The following is a 20,600-nucleotide window of genomic DNA, read 5'->3' on the forward strand; positions in this document are numbered from 1 at the left end:
ACCAAGCCTGACAGAGTTCAAGAAGCATTTGAACAACACTCTCAGGCACATGGTGGGATTCTTGGGGCTGTCCTGTCCAGGATCAAGAGTTGGACTTGATAATTCTTGTGGGTTTCCTCAAACTCAGGAGATTCTATGATCAAATAAATTCTGGTTCAGCAAGGCGACTCAGCTTAGGGGTAGCACATGAGCAGACACATAACTAAAAGCTTCAGTTCCACTGAAGCAAGCAGTAAAGTTAAGATTTCTCCTGGTGTAGATTTTAAGACTGAGCTGACTCTTTGGGAGACCTCAGATCACTGAGGTTTAGAATTGCTGCAGACTTTACCAAGGGCTGCAGAACCTCAGTGTCTACAAAGGACTTTCATTGAGATGTCTGACTTCAGATTAAAGACAAAAATTTGAAAAATTTCTCTGGCCTCCCCAAAATTATGAAAAATCCTGCACTAAATTTAAAAGTAACTATAAGCCTTTTCTGCTATTTATTCTTCAGAGAGTAGCATGCTAGCAATGCCTCACTCTGTCTGAAGCAAACCGCAGATTTTTTGTCTTTTATTGCAGTGCTTCAATTTATTGCAGTCCCATTGGAGACCATACAGAGTGTTTACAAGTGTTTGTACTGCACAGTCCAGATCTTTTGATGTGGGGAGGTCTGTACCTGAGGATCTACAGTCACTTTCTATCTTATCTTCCTAGCTAAATGGAAAGTACTAATGGAAGTAGGAAATCATCCATATGCAGATCTTCCAAGAATGAAAGTAGCATGGTAAGCAGCTGGTTTAGAAGGTTGGTTTAGATGGTTCAGATTAAGTGTTAATTCTCTCAATATGCTTTAGTGAAACAATTATTACCAAAACTCTCATTATTATTCTGTGGTAGTTCATCTATTTATCTACCAAGATAATACTATACAAGATAATACTGAGATTATTAACAACTAGGTACTGGACATTTTGTAATTTAAACATTCTAACAGCTTTATAATTAAAATGCAAACATGGGAATAAAATCAATGTTATTGAATTGAATGCAAGCTTGGACAGGATAAAATTCTGAGACTTTTAAGGGCTTGATGTAAGAGTAGCATTTAATTCCAGAAAAAGCTCGATTTTTGTGCCTGCACAGAACATAATACAGACAAAATATTTGTAAAAAGAGACAGAAGTCAGAAGAAAGAACCAAAGTAATAGCCCACAGATCACTGTCATTTCCAGATGCTTAAAACATTTGAAATCCTGCCTCTGCCTCCTCGCCATGTTCTCATTAGCTATGTGACATCATGTCCTCTTACTCTTCTTTCTTTCCCTCTCCCTGCATTCAGGCTCTATTCAATACCATTACGCCTTCATGTAACATATTATTCAAACTCAGTTCTTTATCCCTCTCTTCACTGCTAAAAGCCATGGTTACCTCTGTACAATAAAGCCAGCAGTCAGAAAACCCTCTAATGGAATACAGAATATTACAGAAAGGCCAAGTGCCACACATTATGCAATGACTGCACTCGTAGTTATTGCAATTATACATGCCACATTGGAATGGGGCATGAATGGATCTAGCATTAACAAGAGGATGATGAACATTATGCTCCAAGAAACAAGATCACTGCACGTTTAACACAGCCACACAGTCACACATGACCTGCTCTGCACTTACACATGACCTGCTCCGCACTTATACTTTACAAGCTGGCAAGAAGGAAGAAGGAACAAACTAGCAAATGCTAGTGGTTTTTGCTAGAAAACCCCCGAACTGTAAAAGCAGATAGTAAACTTGCAGTAAAAGCTAACAATAATAATTGTAAAGCAGCCTGCTGTGCTCATATTAATGATCTTCTCTCCTTAGTCAGTCACCCGTGCTGTTTGTCCACTCATCATCTACATCAGTATATACTTCAGCAGGGCACATTTTCTAGACATGTCACTCAGAGAACTGACTGGAGAGAAAGCGGTGACTGTTATTTTAAAAGGGTGACATAACCTGTCTTATACACAATTAAGGACCCTTAATCAAAAAAATTATGTGGAACTTTACATATGCAACACAGAGTTTGACTCCTAATAAGGAAGCCACTAAATCAACATCACTGGGAAAAAAATATGCACCAAAATACCAGGCAAGCAGGCAAACAGAAGTGGTGGTATTCTCTTTTCCTTCTCTCCTATTTTCTCTTCAGACCTACTCTAACACAAAGCTTCAAGCAGGTAGTGCAATCTGACAAAATATGGAGTGGGTTGCACAGCCAGGGTTGTATTTGAGAAACACTTAATTAGGATGATATGCTGTCCCTGTAGGGGAGCCCCAAATGTTGGCTTTTAGCTCTATTACTATGGATTTCTTTGCAAGTGTGGAGACAGACCCCACAGGGAAGAAGTCATAGCTGTCTTGGGGTAGAATGACAATTCTTTTTTAATTTCTTCAGCAAGAAGCAGCACTGCATTGGATGGAGATGAAGGATTGCCTCAGGCGTTTCTTTTCCAATGCAGACAATGATTAATAAAAGAAAGAAAGATGGTATGAATGACTAGTATTACTGTAATTTCTTTTAAGTCACAATATAGCTACAGGGTCTGGCAATGCTAATTTGTTCCTGGCAACTTTATTCTGGCCTTCTTGGGATGGAGAAAGATCTATAAGTGCATGCCTGATTCCCAAGTTGTTCTTCACTGAGCAGTTCAAGATGGTGAAAAGAAAAAAAATTATACATAAGCCCCTAGAGGATCCTGTTGTGCACTCTATTCCATTCTGCCCCAATTAAAGAACTGAGTCCATGGTATCGACCATTCGCTTTAATTTCAGATGGAGGCACAGCCATGGCAGCACACCTCTCTAGACTTTTCAGTAATTGACTCCTAGTCTGCATTAAGACACCCATTTAACACAACAAAAGCAATGCTGCAGGAGAAAGTGCATCTGCTGACTTTGTCTGCTTGATCTTACAAACGAATTTGATCTCCCTTAGCAGGAGCAGGGGAATAACATCTCTGAGAAGTCAATACTGTTCACCATTGACTCTACTCCACCATTCATTATTTGCTGAACTCTACAAAAGGGCACTGAGGGCACTACATCAGGGACAAGGACACTGAGGTCCACCCTCAATTTCTGCATGCAACCATAAGCACCACATTTGACCAAGAGCATCTTGTTTCACCTCTCATTACCTCCTATTCTCACACTACCAAAATCTCCTGCCTCTACCAGAAAACTCATCTTATTAGTCTGCTTCATACTGCCTTGCAGTTCAGGCCACATCCCCCATCTCATCAGCATACGTGGCCCAACTTCTCTTACTCTCTGGAACACCAGAACCAGCTGCTCAGCTCAAAAGACAGCTGACACAGGAAGCAAGAGGAGTCCTGTGACTGAACTTTGCTTGGAAACAAGTGGCCAAGAGTCTTCTCACTTCTGCTAACAGGAGCCCCACCAGGACAGAGATTTCTCTCTCAGGGCCTAGCAAGGTGACCATCAGCCTCTGCACCCTGTCACACCACAGGACATAAAGTAGCGTTTTCACTGTGGAGAAACAAATACTTGACAAATGTTTGTGAAGTGCCCAGCAGGGTTCAGTTCCCATCCTGAAGGATACTGCTCTATGCTACAGCAATGCTCAATGAAAGGCAGACCTGCCTTCTTCCATCTCTGGATGTTTAAGGAGAAAAACTAAAGAAAGACTGGTTTGTTCCTACGGTAGAAACAGGCAACAAATACTGGCCTTTCAGCATAGGCTGCACTTTAAATCCCCCAGACTTCCAGAAAGACATGATTTGTCCAAATACAAACATATCATACAGTCACTAGCTATTGAACTTCCTCACCTTCCATGGGCAATGCCCCCAAATAAGAACAGAAAACCCCTAGCCAATATAATGAACTATCCATAATACATACAGGATAAAAGCACGCCACTGGTGCCAGAACACTGGGTCTTGTCAGCACTTCATTATTTCCAAGGCTGAAATTCCTTTAGATTTCTCTGCCTCTAATTTATGATGAATCTTTGAACCCTTGCCTTCAGTGTCAACAGATCAACACATTACAGTAGTAACCACTAGAATTATCTTACCTTACTCCACCTTTCACAAATGAAATTCAGCATGTGTATCCAGTTCTTCTTTTAATGAAGTCTGAAAGACACAAAAAGGACAAACTATTTCTGACTGAATCAATTCAAATAACAAGCTAGTAGTATAGGATTTTTTTTTTTGGGGGGGGGGGGGCAGTAATTGATAACTATAGGACCAAAACCCCACTAAAAACCTGTGAAAAAATGCTGAGTGTTAATATTTTATAACATAGCTTTGCTATCATTTGAAACAAAATTGTTCATTCAGTTACACACCTTCACCTATTTATTTACACTCAGAGAACAAAGTCTGTATAACTGGGAGGTAGCAAATAACTCTATGGATCAAATTTTTTATCTTAAGGTCAAAACATTAACTTTTCAAGCAGTACGTTTTCCAGTATAATTTTTAACCTGAAATAGCTACAATTTTGCTTCAACAGAGCATGTTGGAAATCCTTGACTGTGGTACCCCAAAACTGTGGCAAGTCAACAGGTTCCTGTGTGGAGAAGATGCTTCTCTATTAAAAGGTACAGATGGAGCAACCTTATAAATATATACAGTAAGACTAAGAAAGGTAAATCCTTCAATCACAGAAAAAATGCAGTCATAAGCAAAGCACTCCTCAAAACATTAAATTCAGGAAAGATTCATACATAAAGCAGTGTTCAAATGTGTGATGCAGTAATCAAGATGTAGTCCATCAGTTTACAGCAAAAGTAACAAAGGAGAACCAGGACTGAAGTAAAAGAAAGTTACAAAGTACTAAGATAAAATAGCACTCTACAGACTAACAAGAACTTCTGCTACCAAATGGGAGTTTATCAGCTGAAAAAACCAAGAAGAAAAAAGGCCTTGGAGTGAGATAACACAGCCACCAAAAGGGAGACACTTCACTAGGGCGTACCAGCCAGCGTGCTCCCATCGCTACAGGAAGCAGCAATGAAACTAAGTCAGGAACACCTGCTACAATAAGCTGAAAACCATCCAGCTCAGTCTGCAACATGTAGAGAAAGGCTCATCCCGACAAGGAAGAGCCACCTTCTGCAAAAACACTGTTAAACTCAGCAAAGTGGAAGCTCACATGAGTTACAATTTGCTCTTTAGAGATACACCACAAGGGCTTTCACCACTGAGGCGAAAAAAATGTTAAGATAAACAGGATGTTAACAAATTAACAAACGTAAGCTGAATAATAGCAACGAAGAAAGACAGATTAGCCAAGGGTAACCTTGTTTTCCATATAATAGGAGTGTTATGCCAAGGCTAAAACTAGACTTAACAAGTCAGGAAACGGCATCCAGCCCTGTGCTTTCACGGACTCATCAGCAAAGCAGATAAAATTTCTTACAAAATGACACCTCTTCGTAGAAGTGGCCTGCAAAGCAGCTTAGGTTTTTGTTCTCTTTTCATTGTCCAAGGTGAAGGCGGAACAAACTCGAGGTTCACATCTATGACTGTCAGTTAAGATGAGAAGTTACAAAGCAGTTAATTAACCCTGGCTTTTTGTCTTCCATGAGGACAGAGACATATAACATTATATCAAGCTCTTTTCTGGGTAAGTGTGATATGCAAGTTATCAGGAAAAAAAAAAGTAATATACTATTTAAAATCTTTTTTTATATTGGCAAGTTCAGTCGCAGTGTTCCAATTTAATATCCTTTATAACGCCAACTGTATTTATTTAGTACGGCCTTTTTTTTTTTTTTCTCCCCACTCTAAAAGCAGGGCAAGCGCTGTGAAAGCTCCTAGATACCATGAAAGCTACTCCCAAGGCAAGTCATTGCCAGCCACAGGCACAAGATCAAGGGCTGATACTGTGCACCTACTACAATAAAATCCTGTTATATACTGTACCACCATTCACCTTCAGGATGTCTAATATAAATACTTAAACCTGGTCAGTTATTATTTATTTAATTTAAAGGAAGAAATAAAAATGGCAGAGATGATAAAAGAATCTAAAAATTCTATTTACAATACTGTGACAAAAAAAAGATTAGTTCTGTGGAGACAGGCAAATCCTTTTCAACTTTGTGGCTTAGCTCATGTATCTGTAAAATAGAGACAATGCCACCTAATAACTAACTACATCGAGCTTCTCTACTGCCAAGTCACACCCATCTTGCAAAGCAACACTGAGATTAATGACGTGTTTTAAAATCAGCCCATCAGTGAGATTTTTAAAAAAATATTTCAATTTCTGCAGAGAAGGCAAGACCTACCTACCAATCTCTCTGCATGTTCTGACCTCCTGCAGATGTCCTCCTGCTCTACACCCTCTTCTGAAAGCAATTTTGGGTTTCCAGCTACATTTCTAGAGGCCGTCTTGAAGTTTTCCTCTTTAACACAACCAGAGTTTTTAATTGTACTCCAGTTCTGTTGCACTTTGGTACCTGACTAAGAATCCTCCAAGTGCAGCTTTAGCTCTAACAACAAACCTGAAGACCAGCAGCATATGCCCAGGTATTACATTCCCAGAGATGCCAATGGCACCAATGCCATGCAGATGAATGATTCTAACTGAGCACCAATTCAAGCCACCCTTTTTCACCCTACATTATAAAGTTTTTAAATTATATTGCCCTGTAATAGCAGTAAAACCACAGCAGAGTGTGGTAATGTACTACTGTACACTGCACCAAAGGATCGTCTTCTTGACGTGTTCTGCCTTCTGTCTCTGGCCATTTGCATTAAGACATTTTCAATACAGAAAAAAAAAAGATTCTATTAAAGACTGCAGCATGGTTTTCCTTAATTAAAATCATACAGAAATTGTTTTGCAATTGACTGATGATGGCAGTTCAACCCCTTAGAGCTTGCTGCCAGATTTTAAAAGCCATTCAGATCCTTCACTGTAAGGAAATTACATATAGTGAGGCTTTTTTTCTCCCCAGTCACTTATACTTGCATCCAGGGTTACCACACAAACTAAGGAGAACATCAGTTCTCAATTAAATCTGCCACACCATTATTCCAAAGTACTGCAGAAAGTGAAGTGCATGACACTATTTTCTGTAGAAAAACATCAGTGGGAAAAAAACCAAACATAAAAAAAACAGGGATTATACAGTATATACGCTCCCATTGGAAATCCCTCACTTTCTCCTCCATGTCCTCTTCTTCCTTCTTTCTGACTCACTGGATAGCAGCTAAATCATTCCAGGAAGAAAGGTACAACTAACACTTTTCCTTTGCAATTAAATGTGGAGTCAACACCTCTGAATGGTACCTGCAACCCATGACAGCAGGTGTGATTTTGTCTATTAGTTAATCAGGGAAAAACAGAGCTACTTTGACTGGAGGTTAGCCTTGAGAGCTTTTGTCCAGGTTCAGTCCAACAGCTGTGCTATTCCCTCAAGAGCTGTGCCAATCTAAACTACTGTCTCCCATTGCTTGTCCTCACTTTTCCCTCCTTCTGTCTGCAAAATAGCACATGTTTGCATAACCTAAATGTCTTTTTTTAAAAAAACCCAGACACACCACATGTAAAGCAAACAACAACAAAAAAAGATTCCACCACCCCACCTCACTTCTCCCCAGAATACTTGGACAGGAAAAAAAAAAAAAAAAGGCAAAACAGAACACTTTGCAAAAGGTACAATGCAAAATCAAAGCTCTCTAATAGGCTCTGGATGGGGAAGGACTGTTTGCTGATAATACTGGCAAATTTAAAAAAGCAAGAACCTCTGCAGCAGACAAGAAGCTGAGGATGAACCACACGACAGCAGAGCTGCAAACTAATGCTCATTCAAAGCAAGTTGTTAGATCTGGTGTAGTTCAGAAGGTATTTCCTGTAAATATATTTTAAAGGCTCAAGTTTCCAAAAATCAGCCTACAAACACAGGCAGCATGTTCTTTTTCTGGAAGACAGAAGGCAGAAAATACTGTGTGTCCTGCTGTGCTCTGTCTGCTCTCCTTTGCTTTGGGGCAAATAAAATACTGCATTGTCTTAACACTCTTGCAATTATATGATTTCCTGGACTCTTTCTCTATTCTCCATTTTGAGATACTGGCTTACAGGAAATATAAGAACATAAAGAAGACAAACTCACTTCATCCTGAGCAAATCATTATTGTGATCAATATGGCACCTCTTTTTGCAGTACTTACACAAGACACTATCACCATTACAGCAAAATATACCCTCCAGAAAAAGAGTAAGTTTGCCTTGTCTTCATCTCACTTCCCCAGAATTATTTCAAATTTGCTTGCATTATGTATGCAACCTGTACTGTGCACATTATGTACACAACATTAAAATTTTACCAAATCTCAGCTCCTGGTTGTGAAGAAATAAACCACATGTCTGCAACTCTATTTATCACTTGGTTGCAACAGTGCTTTAGCATTCCTAATGCTGGGCAGTTCCTGATGGAGTCACAACTTCTTGTTGGGCAGAAACACAGGTACAATTTACCTTGCTCTGCACCTGATTTTCATGAAAAGAAAATCACAGAACACAACAATACCTCCCCAGGTTGAACACACAGAGTCAGAACCCAGAGCATGACCCAACCATTCCTCAACACTGTCAAACACACACCTCCACAAAGACAGTCTAGATAGAGAGCGCAGTTCTGCAAAATGAGAAGCCAGGAGGAGAAGATTACAAAAGACAGTCTCAAGGTCAAAGTGGCTTGCACAAGTAGATCATGTATTTCATACTCCATTTTACATACTAAAGAGAAGACATGGTTTGATTTCACAAGCATTACTGACCCAACCATCTGCCATGTGTTTATACAAAAAAGATGAGGTGACACCCAGGACCATGATGCACCAACAGTGAACAGTTTTTTAATAGTGTTGACAGTAAATGAAAGTATCTGAAATTCTTACTCTCTTCTTTCATTTATTCTATCATTGTCACAGTAAGACATATTTAACTTAGCTCCCAAATGTCCACAATGCCTCTCTCTTTTTTTATCATGGGAGGCAATATTTTCAAGCTAGATAATTCACTGTAAAAACTAAACATCCAAGAAACAATGGCTGGAAATTTTCCTCATGCAGTGCAACCAACTATACAGCCAGATAATTTTCTGAGGGTGTTCAGTTTAACTCGAATTCCCAAGATGTTGAGACATTAAGATGGGTTATCCTTACTTCACTGACCTTGTAATGCTCATTTTATGAGCCCCCAAATGCAGCTTGAGAGCTCATGTAAATGGGAACATTGGGTACTCCAGCCATGAAACATACAGTACAATATGGAGACATCTAGGCTGCATTATTAACTTTTCAAATAAATAGTCATGTTTGCTGTGACGGCTGTTTTCTCAGAAACGTGAATTACAAAGGAACAAGGGAAAAATGCAAGTTCTAGGGAAAGATGTCATGCTTTCAAAAAATAAATGCTGCACACGAACATTCTTCCTTCAGCAGCTACCACGGCCCTCCCAAATGCCTATTTGACACACACCTTCTAAGCAATCTTTTAGATGTCTGCAAATGTTGCCAGTGACAATAAAGCACTGTGCTAGAAAGAAAAAGCTCTTCTCATTTATCTGGATGCCTTCCTCATGACTGGAAGGGGGATCAAACCTTCACACAAATTGAATCAAATTCCTAGAGTTCTTGTCTCCTATTTATCACAAAAATAACACCGCCGAGGTAGACCTTCACCGGTAAGTGTTCTGTCCTCCATTTGTCTTTCTGCTAAATTTTACATAAAATTTCTACTTAAAGACACCCTTGGTTTTTAAAGAGACAATTCTTACCTGTGCCAGATTTTTTCTAGCCCACAATAAAATCTTACTGATGGCCCCTTGTGACGTTTTGATTTTCCACGAAATTAAAGAATATGGTGATGTTTAGATATCTGAAATGTAAATCCCACTAACAAGCACAGAAAAGAATATTCAGTCGTTCTTGAGGTATTAGGAAATATTTGCAAAAAAGGCAAAGCATTTGCAAGGAAGTCAGAATCGAAACAACATGGGTGTTGAAGGCACACCCCTCCCTTCCTCAGATCACACACACAGACACTGGCAGCCTTCCCTCACTTCCACTCATAAAAGGAGCTGTTTCCCCCACACTCTCACTGTGCAAATGGAAGTTTATCCTTCCATGTGCCCAAGCAGGCCCTCCCTCTCACTGCTCTCTGTACCTTGAAGGTGCTCATCTCTTTCCACTACGCCCATGCACTCTGCCCCTCTTACTACGTGCCAGCAAAATCTGCCCTTCTTACTATGTACCAGCAAAAGAGCAGTCACTTTTCCATGCAACTTCCCTGTGAAAAATCAGTTTCCTGTAGAAGTGTCAGCATTATAATATCATGTTCTCATCAGAATCTACAAAGCTATGGGACAATGACGAGAAATCTTTCTTATGCAGGCAAAACCACAAAGGCCACATTCTTCCGATTACTCACAACCTCCTGTTTACCAAAACACAATTGAAAGTCATCTATTTCTCTCAGGAACAGAGAATAATTTGAGTAACTTTTCCCAGACACCCACATTTGAGAGAGAGTTTATGACAGAAAGAGCTCACTCTAGCCAGCTCAGTTGCATGCATTTTTATGTCAAGTATTTAGAGCCATGATGCTAATATTTAGTGATAGTAATAGTTGTGACACAATCCTTTTCATACAAATCACCACACTATCATACAGACCTCAAAAGAGCTCTTCTTCCAAGTTTTCCTGAAACAGAGAACACTGTCAACATGGCATTATTTATCCCATGTCCCTGTATGTGCATTATACAAATCAACATTTTGCCATTTTGCTCCATACGTCCTCAGGAGAAGCCCTTCCAACTGCTCAACAGAAATAACACTGAAGCCTGGAAAAAAATAAATCTTGTGCTGTAAAGTCAGACCACTTGTGTCTATTTCTGAAGTGAGACCGAAGAAATCTTTTAAAGCAGTTTGTATTTCAGGAATCTAGGACTTATAAGACATTCACCTATCACACACAGGAAACCTGATGAAGTTACTGGCATTTAGTGCAATCTGAAATATTGCAGTGCAGTCTTTTTTTTTTTTTTTTTTTTTAAGAGCAGACTTGATGCCCAAATAACCTGCACGCTCTGTTATTCACCTCTGCCTGTAGCTGCTTTGCCATCTGGCACTATCAAGTATTTATCTAAAAAGTAAATTTGAATTAAGGATCATGAACGAACTCCCTTTAAATTGTGTTTCAGCTGAACAGAGAAGGTCAATTCACAGTTATGTGAGACATCAAACCTACCAATTAGGTGCTGTTTATTTAAGTTCACGAAGATGAGTCAGAGGTACTCTGCTGCTTGAAAGGCAAAGCATCAATTTGAAATGAAAACTGAGCTAATCCCAGATTTCTGCCTCCCTATAAAATACAAGGACAATTCTGCACAGAAATAACAAGCCATCATAATCCAGGCCATAACCTCGTTTAACCAGAGCAAAACGAACTATCCTCATCCTTACATTGGCTCTGACTCGGGAGCAGGACAGGGGGACTATAGTCATGAAGTCAAGTGAAAACCCCGACCCTGAAGGCAAATGAAAGGATCATCATTGTTATACTCAGAGTAAAGGCTGTACCCTTCACTCTTTATTTAAACTAGCACAAGCTTCAAAATGCACAAAGGTTTAAACAGACAAACAACGAGACCGTGGCTACTTCTGCCTGATGCAAAAGCTCGTGCAACACAATGAGGTGGGAGCCCCTCTAAACAGTTCAGGCCTTCCAGGGCAAACAGGACATGTTCACCCCCTCCCTCTGTGCCCCCCTGCTTCAACTGCTCCAGGATTAAGTGAGGAGCTTTTCAGGACACACTAAAAACAAAGATTTAACAACTCTTTCCCCCCCTCTTTAAAACCAAGTAACAAATCTAATCTCTATAAAAAGACTTCTTCAGAAAACAGGAAAAAGGGCCAAGGAGATGCCCTCTAAATGCTTGCACTTATACAAGATCCCAGAAATAACTCACGTAAAAATTGTCATCTCTAAAAATTACGCAAGTAAAAAGAGGAGTTCTCCAACAAACAAGACGGTCCAGTACTGCAAATGGTACTATTCATACTGCTCACATGCAAGGATTTTATTCCAATATAACTCCAGTTTACATGCACTTATTTCAAACATGCAAAAAAAGAAACAAAAACTTGTAAAAAAAACCCCAACTCATATGATTTTTTTCCCTCCCTCCATTCAAATTCCTATTTGAAAACAGAAATGCTGTGCTGTTCTCTGACAAGGATGTACTACACAAACACCGAGATGCTGCTTTTTCATATACTGCAGAGTCCTTTCTCAAGAAGTCTAACGTCAAACAGCATATCACCACAGAAAATATGGCAACCATTTTTTTCTGGGGAAAAATATAAATCCTTATTCAGTGCATGAGTCATCTTTTACTCGGTGTAAAACTCAGCTTCTGATACAGCAGTGGTCCAGTTTGGGTTGATCATTAGCTAAAACTGTAATGCAATTTAAAAAATCCCTCATATTAAAGATGACTCACATAAATTTAATGAATGGCAATGAGAGGCTTGGATTTCCCCTAAGTTCTTCACCAGGCAAGGCTAGTTATAAATCATTGCTAACGCAGCTTTTGTGTAAAATAGGAGAGTAAGTGCTTCCTCCCACTAAAGAATTTTGAAGAAATGCTTTATTTTCTCTAGGGTCCTCATTTCTCCAACTACTACCCGCAGCAACAGCTCTGTTTCCTGCAGCCATTTCCCACTGTCACGGCAGGGAGAGGTAGAACAACATGCTCAAGGATGATGCCACTGTCTGTTTTGACACTTCTGCTCAAGGACTGAGAGAGAACGTAAGAGATCGGAGTTAATCCAGCAGCTCCCTGACTGCCAGGATGGGTGACAAAGGGCACAGAGTAACACAGCTAGGGCATGGCCACAAAAGAAGCCACCAAAAAAAAAGCAGGAGGTTCTACAAAGGAAGAAACAAATAAAGGACAGCCTGAACACCCCACCTGTTGTTTGGAACACAAGCAGCACAAGGAGCAAAAGGCAAATGCTGAATGACATGAGCTTTGTGGCATTCAAGGCTTTCCTATGTGGAAAACCTACCAAGGGAAGAGAATCCACACCTGAGCAGCTGAAGCGAGAAACAAAAAGGGGGCTTAAATTTCAGCAGGAAGTTCACAAAAGCTTTAGAGAAGGCAAAAATAACAAAGCATGGCTCTGAAGTAATACAGAGATGAGAAAAACACTGGTGATATCCTGTAGGTTCGGAACAGGAGGGAACAAAAGAGAGCTGGGATCTTCTGTTTGGATTTACAGAAAAAAAGGGCCAAGGAGATCATGAACTCTCACAATTCAAGTCCTGCCAAAAGTACCGGTGAAATAATCCTAGCAGCTTCTGCCACTTGTTACCTTTGCAGCCTAATACAAAGCCATCTTAAGGCAATGAACCCCAGCTTCCAGGGTGCCTAGAGAGCAGACTTTGACAAGCCCTGTTATACTTATTGCAAAATCCCTCCATAGAAGGATCAGCTGCAGCTGGTTACTTTGCACTTAACACAGATATGATCACTTGTCTGCAGATATCTCTCCTACCTTGGATATTTATGTTTTCAGTTGTAACTTGCTAATATATCCCAAAGAAGGCACATAATAATTGACATGGTATTACAACAATCACAACTAGAATTACATTAGTTCGTCACAGAAGCTCTCCAACTCACACAAACTGTCTAACTATCTTGCAACACTTGACCTTTTGGTTTTTTTACAGCTGACATTCTTTTTCCCTTAGTGGCATCCCAGCGGCAGAGGGATGACACGAATCAGAGGGAGTTCTCTCTGGTGGTCAGCTCTTACACAAAGAGTCTATGGACAAACAGATGGAGAGGATGTCTTCAGGTCTGTGTTGATTTAGGAGCTGTCATCCGGGTTTTTAGATGTTTCAAGTGCTGTCATCCTATTTTCTAGATGTTAAGCATGTTCTTGAAATGTCTTTTGAAAACATTAACTTTAACGTTAATTATTTAACTGTGTCCACAATGTGTTACAATAAAGAAATTATGTAAACTAAACTGAAGGTAACTGAATTTTACTATAATAAATTATTTTTTCTGACATAATACAGAATTCATACCTAAATGAATACTTAAAGGCAATCGTTAAGGCACAGTTCTGACATAATCTTAAATAACAGTAATTAAGATACAAATCAGTGGAAAAATTAAGACTGTAAAGAATATTTTATTTCTACTTGTTTGGATTTGGGAGGAGAAGGAGACCGTAACATGCCAGAACTTTTTTAGTGAACAGTCCCAAAACCAACCCTAACATTGTTTAAACTAGTTTGCATTTATAATGCTGTAACATGAGAAATATTTAATACCAGAAACATAAGTCATTAAAATTGTCAACAAAATTTTTCCTCTGGGAGTTGATCATCCATGACAGACACTGTTTTAAAAGTTCCTCTCACACTGTAGTTTTCCTGAAAGAAACCTAGTAAATGATCAGGTTTTGAAAATACCCTCATTCCCTTATTCTGAAAACAAACACAAGTGATCTGGCCCCCTTATTATTGAAAGCAGCTGCCAACCTCACTGTAGGATGCACTTTAAAAGGATACTGCTTAGCAAATCCAAAATAAATGGGGGGGGGGGGGGGGGGGGAAGTGGCAAAAAGAAAAAAATAAATTAAGAAAAATTCACTACTGCAGTTCAAAATCAGAATCCCTAGCTTATAAAATCTCGTGGGGAACACAGCAAATGCTCAGACTCAGTGGATTCTACATGAGCATAATATGCGATACTGATCTAACCTCTATTAAAATTATAGCACTAAAGTGAGTAAAATAGCAGTAAAGCCACTACAAACAAATGCTATACCTACTCTGCATATGTCAACACTAACTAGAATGTCTCATTTTTCATATATTACTAATTGTCAGAACACGACATACGTGTTTTTAGTGGCACACGATGAAAATCACTCCAATATCTGGAAGTACCATTCATTTATAGTATTTGAAGAAACTGTTTACATCAAGGCACTGCACGGATCACATGCACAGTCCCAGCCTGAATGCTGAATGCAAAACACCACAGTGACTCTAAAGGTAAACAATTATTCTGCTACTTGCAATGCAACTGCTTTTTTTATTCTATTGACACAGAAATTCAGTAAGCAAGAATTAGAGAACTGCAGCACTCTCCAAAGAACAGAGAGCTGCTTAAAAACTACTTGTTTTCCTTGCCCTACCATCTAGCAGCACTGTTTCTTCAAAAGAGGTCTTCTGTCCTTAACATGGCTGCCATGCCTTACATAACATCAATGAATGAGAAAGTAGTTATTTTGTTTCCCAGGACGCACGCTGCCCATTAGCCATATGATTCTCCATATGGCACAGCAAACAGTCCAGACAAAGCTTTGCAGTAACGCAGCTCCAAAGATCAGCATCCTCTGAGAATAACAGCAACAGTAATTCCGACTTCACAAGCACCAAATTCCCTTTGGTACATATTTAAATAAACAGGCATTCTTACCTTAAGAAAGCAATACTAATAATAATAGCACTGCTCAGCAGAGCCTCCTCTGTTTCATCTGTAAAAAAAAATCCTGGGGCAACTGTCTGCTGCAGCAGGTAATCAGTAATATAACTTGCTTCTGTTGCCAGAGCTGCTCCATCTGAACGCTAGCTAACGTGAGCACTGTCAGTGTGAGTCATACCAGTGACTCAGAGCAGATGCAGAGCTGCAGGAGGAGTTTAAGTTTCAAGCCTTCCTCTCGCTCCGGCTCCCTGTCACACAGGCACTCACTGCCTGCCTGTGTCTGTGTGCCTGCAGACTGCCCCAGCTTGTTCTTCCAGCAGAAGTTGGATTTTATCCTCTGCATAATCTTGGAGAGTTGAGCAGTTTTGGTTTGTTTGTTTGTTTGGGGGTTTGGGTTTCTCCCCCCACCCCAGAACAGCAATTCTGCATCTTCACTGCAAATATAATTATCGGGAATGCAAAAGCTTGCTCTGCAGACCAAGTTAATACCACATTGTGTTGGCTCATGTGCTACTACAAGACACCTGTGGGCTCCCGAATCTCATCAAGAATAGAAGCAGAACTCAAAAAAAAAAAAAAACCCAAACAAACAAACAAACCAGGAAAGACTATAAAATGAAAGCATTGAGTCTGGGCAATATCCATTTTTTCGTGACAACTTCATAGCAAAGTGTCTGATTTCATTAGGTACTCTGGGTATGGAAAATTTGGTCTCAAATGCAGTGAGATAAAAGAACCATAGGAAGGACTGTAGGAAAGGATACACATGAGCAGAAATGCTGTGCACCTGACACCAGTTTAGCAGGGAAAAGAGTCTACAGGAAAAGAGAATAGGTGCATTATAAACAGGAACAGTGCTTTTGGGTTTAGGGTTGAGCTCCGTCAGCCTCCCCCACAGCTATCCATCTCACCAGGCACTGCTAACCTTATCAAAGAAGCGTTTTGAACATGTATTTATTTCCCAGGCCTGCCAGACTCCCCACCACAAACAAACGAAAACAGGAATCATGAAGCCAAAGTTAGGCACTTAATGTTGGACACTGTTGATATCCATTGTTGTACTGATCCCACTTATTTCTGAAAGGCACATTATGCTAAGCAGTTGCAATATTTAATAGATTCAGCCTTCAACAGAGGCAGGTGAAGCCATCTAATACTGAGCCATCAGGTTAAGTACATGGAAACAAATTACAGTGGGATGAATCAAGCAAGTATTGTCAGAAGAAGATGCTGGCTGAAGGAACGATGCCCCTAAAATGCGTAGATCTGCTTAACAGCCACTCATATAAACATCCCAGATTAGCTTGGGGAAAAAGCACTTGGTTTATGTCAAAGCATTTACAGCTGAACATTTTTGCTCATACTCAGTGAATGTCCAGTTGGCTACCACCCAGCTAAACAGATTTGCATTTGCATATTATCAAAGCATGACTTTCATGGGTCTGTGTGTTTTGTTATTTTAAAGAACTCCTTCTTTTTCAAAGCCCAGTAAAATGAAAGGTACCCCTGCCCATTCAATCCAAGTATGTGTGCAGCACTCTTCATGACTGTATCTGGCTGTTAAAACTGCTGAATAAACTTTGTACTACTGATGGTGAATGTTTACTCCATGTATCCCAAAGCAGTCAAGAACACTGCCTTGGCAAGGATCAAGAGATGAGAAGGAATCAAGCTGAGCAAAACAATCCTTGAAGCATGGTCATGGAGACAGAATAAACAAGGGGAATAGAGAATAGCTGGTATCTAGGAAGACACACTGAATTAAATTCTTTCCCCTAAAACCATTAGTATTCTATCACTTGGAAAATCTTCTTTTGAATTCCCTCCTTTCCCCCAATTTACTAATGATGGTGAATATTTGCTCCTGTCAAGCTTCCAAGGCTTCATTTTCATGTTTTAAATGCCTGAATTGGTAAGAGAATGCTAAGAATCACAGCATGTCAGGGAAAAATAACAAAACACAAAAAAACCAGCAGCAGCAACAAAGCACCAAACCAAGACCCCTGAGATTTTAATCAGGAAAACAAACATCATCCAAATGTCATCCATGACAAAGGCAGAGAAGATGACTAAACTGGATGATACTTCACATGTCTGGGGGTTTGGAGGATGGTAGTTTCTTTTCTCTTGGAAGGTGGGGAGTTCTGGTTTTTGTCTCCTTCAAAATATATGGCATGCAATTGTGTATCTACATTCAATTTTGTGCTGCTGTCCAGCTAAGAGTAAAGATCTGGATCAAAGCTGGCTGAAAGAAAAGAGCTGTTAAAGGCCTCAAAGAGATAAAACACACTAAGAGTGAGCACCCACGGTGTAATATGCATATACTTGCTTCAGCTGCAAATGACATCATCTACAAATCAGATGTGATTTAGCTGCTGTAGGCAGCAGCTTCCTGTTGTTTAATTGATGAGTCTTTTTTGCTGGACCTTCTGCAGTAGAAAGGGGTTGGGTCAAGGGTGGAAAAGTGGGAAAACCCAACAAAAGTAAACATACACAGATGTGGATGAAATCTTGACCAGAACTTTAGTACAGTCTACTGAACTAAACGCTGCTGCAAGAGATTCTGCATTAAGAGGCAGTGTAGACTTATACACTCTTTACAGTCTACAGATAATGTTTCTTCCTTCTTCTTCCTTCTTTACCTTTAGGTAACAAGCAAGTAAAGGCTTTTCTATAGTACCTATTCAACATGGTATTAGGCTCAAGAATCTTGCTCCTCCTCCTCACCTCCCTGTCTCTAGGAATTCGTTAGTTTGGAATTTTTTTTTGAAGTCATAATTAAGCCAGTGATGGTGGAAATTATTTCCCACAGCTATTCGAGATTGTCAGATTTCTTATTAACCTGCTTTCTCATGAAAGCTCAGATTGTCCTTACCGAGAACATGAACCTCTAATCCTGTTTCTGAGCCTTATTCTTCTTAGGTTATATTGTCTGGGGGTGGGGAGGGGAAAAAAAATCTCTCCAACATTCATTTTCTTCAAGGATAGAGCTGGCTTCTGATGCAGAAGGGCAACAGAAGCAGATTGAGGACCACTGCCAATATCCACAGTGCCTACTTCCACCCTCACCCTCCCTGCTTTCCAGTCGTCTTTCCAACAGCTACAGTCTCTGCTGCATCCTAATGTTTCGTAATCTTGTTTTTCTCAGCCCTGTGTAAAGGTAAGAGTTCAGAGATACTAATTTTTGAGGAGCACTGACACATGTTTTCAAGAGGAAAAGCAGAGTGAATTTCCTGAACAGGCTCATACTCCCTTTATCATTGATATGGGCATTATAATACTTTCTAAAGTACTAGTGAGCAGCCACACATGGAAGTGAGCACTATGCACACACACAGTAGAAGACACCCACTGCAAAAGGAGAACATATTTTGAAAATACATACAGGCAAAGAAGTTGAGAAGATAAATATTTTTTGCATTATCTTACAAACACAGCTAACTGACTTGACACATGTCCACAGCAAAGCAAAATGCAGAAACTAGATTTCAGTGCTCACCATACTATCAGACCTCCCTACCGATGCATCTCACAAGCAGGTCTAATTACCTTTCATGGGTATTTTGATATGCCATGACAAAAGCCCTGTTTGCTTCTCAGGAAAATTAAGACTCCTGCTGGGAAAAATGTCAGAACCAGAATCTTTACCCTGCACAGACAACGAACAGAAGAAGCCACACATGAAAGCAGATCTTTAGTGATAGGGTATGGGGGGGAGGGAAGAGGATGATGTGGACTTAGCACAGTTATCTCAAGGTTTCTGGAGATAAACAGCAGGACACACTGTAGCGGTTGAACTTTTTACCTTCACTACATCATTCACCACTTGGTAGCATGTTGCAGTCCTTTCTAAAAAGCAGTTAGCAAAGCAACCCACAAGAGGCTGTGGGAAACCATTTCCTTCACACAAGTACATCTCTTCACTGAGACCACCTCCTCAAGCTACTGCTATAGCTATGATCCACATAAAATGTATTTTTTATTACTCCCTAACAATCCAAAGCTACATAGACTGCAATGGGAAGAGAAAATAAAGTGACAAGCTGTCAGTAACACACTGCATGCAGATCTCAGAGAGAAGTACTTCTGCAAATCCAGTGAAAATGCAAAAGGCAACCTAAATGCCCATTTCCTCTTAATTGTCTGTTCTCAGCAGATGAAACAACAAACTGCAGAGACTAAGATCAGAGAAATCAGCCTAAACAAGACAAGGACAATATATCTCATAGCAACAAACGTGTACTGACCAGATGAGAGACTGGTTTACAGACACTGCTGTGGTTCCTGCACATACAGACAACGATACATTGCAAAGGCTTGCTTGGGTAAGAAGGACTCTCCAGATTGCACTTGATGTCAGCACAGTGTCAGCTGATCTTTTGGCAGCCGGCCTGCTCACATCTATCCACTTCTGCTCTCTTTTTCCCTCTAATGCTAACATCTGCCCATGTTTTGCATCGACAGAAAAGGTCAACAAGACCCTAATGACACATTAAACCTGATAATCAAGCAATGCACCATTTGCAATTACTGTGTGCCCACTCTTATTCCCTTTATATTCAGAACTCAGCTTTTTCCTAAAAAAATCCCAATACAGGACAAGTGCAGAAGAATCTGTCATCTCAAATCTTACATCCATGCCATAGGGTTCAGTTTGGATAACAGAGAAAGTATGCCAGAACACATCCAGTCTCCCCAGGCTTCCAAGAACATTAAAATCTGTTCTATCAATATAGACAAAAATTTGTTATTCCAAACAGTCTTTATTTTTCTATACAATGCACAACTGCCCTTCTGTTACAAACCAGCATGCTCATTTTCTGCACTCATACAATCACTTCAATTGAATATTGACCTGTGAATCCTAAGAAAAGACCCAAACAAACACAGGCATAAACTCATTTTGAGGCAAGTCTGTCTGACTTAAACATCACAGTTCTTCACATTGTCTAACAAAATTCTATACTCTGATGGATATTCTCTAAATCCACTCATTTTGCTCATTCAATATACTCTAAACATTTTCAAACTGAAGTTTTTCCTGTTGTCTCCACAATGCAGGACTTCAGAT

General features: G+C 39.9%; 1 protein-coding gene across 12 annotated transcripts in view; it reads right to left on the bottom strand.

Moving 5' to 3' along the window:
- INPP4A (inositol polyphosphate-4-phosphatase type I A) overlaps positions 1-20,600 on the bottom strand; it is a 113,491-nt gene that overhangs the window by 67,847 nt on the left and 25,044 nt on the right. For 9 of the 12 annotated variants that reach the window (XM_066176562.1, XM_066176559.1, XM_066176561.1 and 6 more), the window contains exon 2: positions 4,067-4,127. The gene's annotated coding sequence lies outside the window, so the exon portion shown is untranslated. Of the gene's footprint in view, positions 1-4,066; positions 4,151-15,523; positions 15,803-19,776; positions 19,792-20,600 lie in introns of those variants that run through there. The other 3 variants (XM_066176555.1, XM_066176552.1, XM_066176554.1) reach the window with 3 other exon arrangements.

This window comes from Chamaea fasciata, unplaced genomic scaffold, assembly GCF_029207755.1.
Source record: "Chamaea fasciata isolate MVZ Bird 193981 ecotype frontalis unplaced genomic scaffold, bChaFas1.0.hap1 SCAF_2, whole genome shotgun sequence".
Classification (NCBI taxonomy): Eukaryota; Metazoa; Chordata; class Aves; order Passeriformes; family Sylviidae; genus Chamaea; species Chamaea fasciata.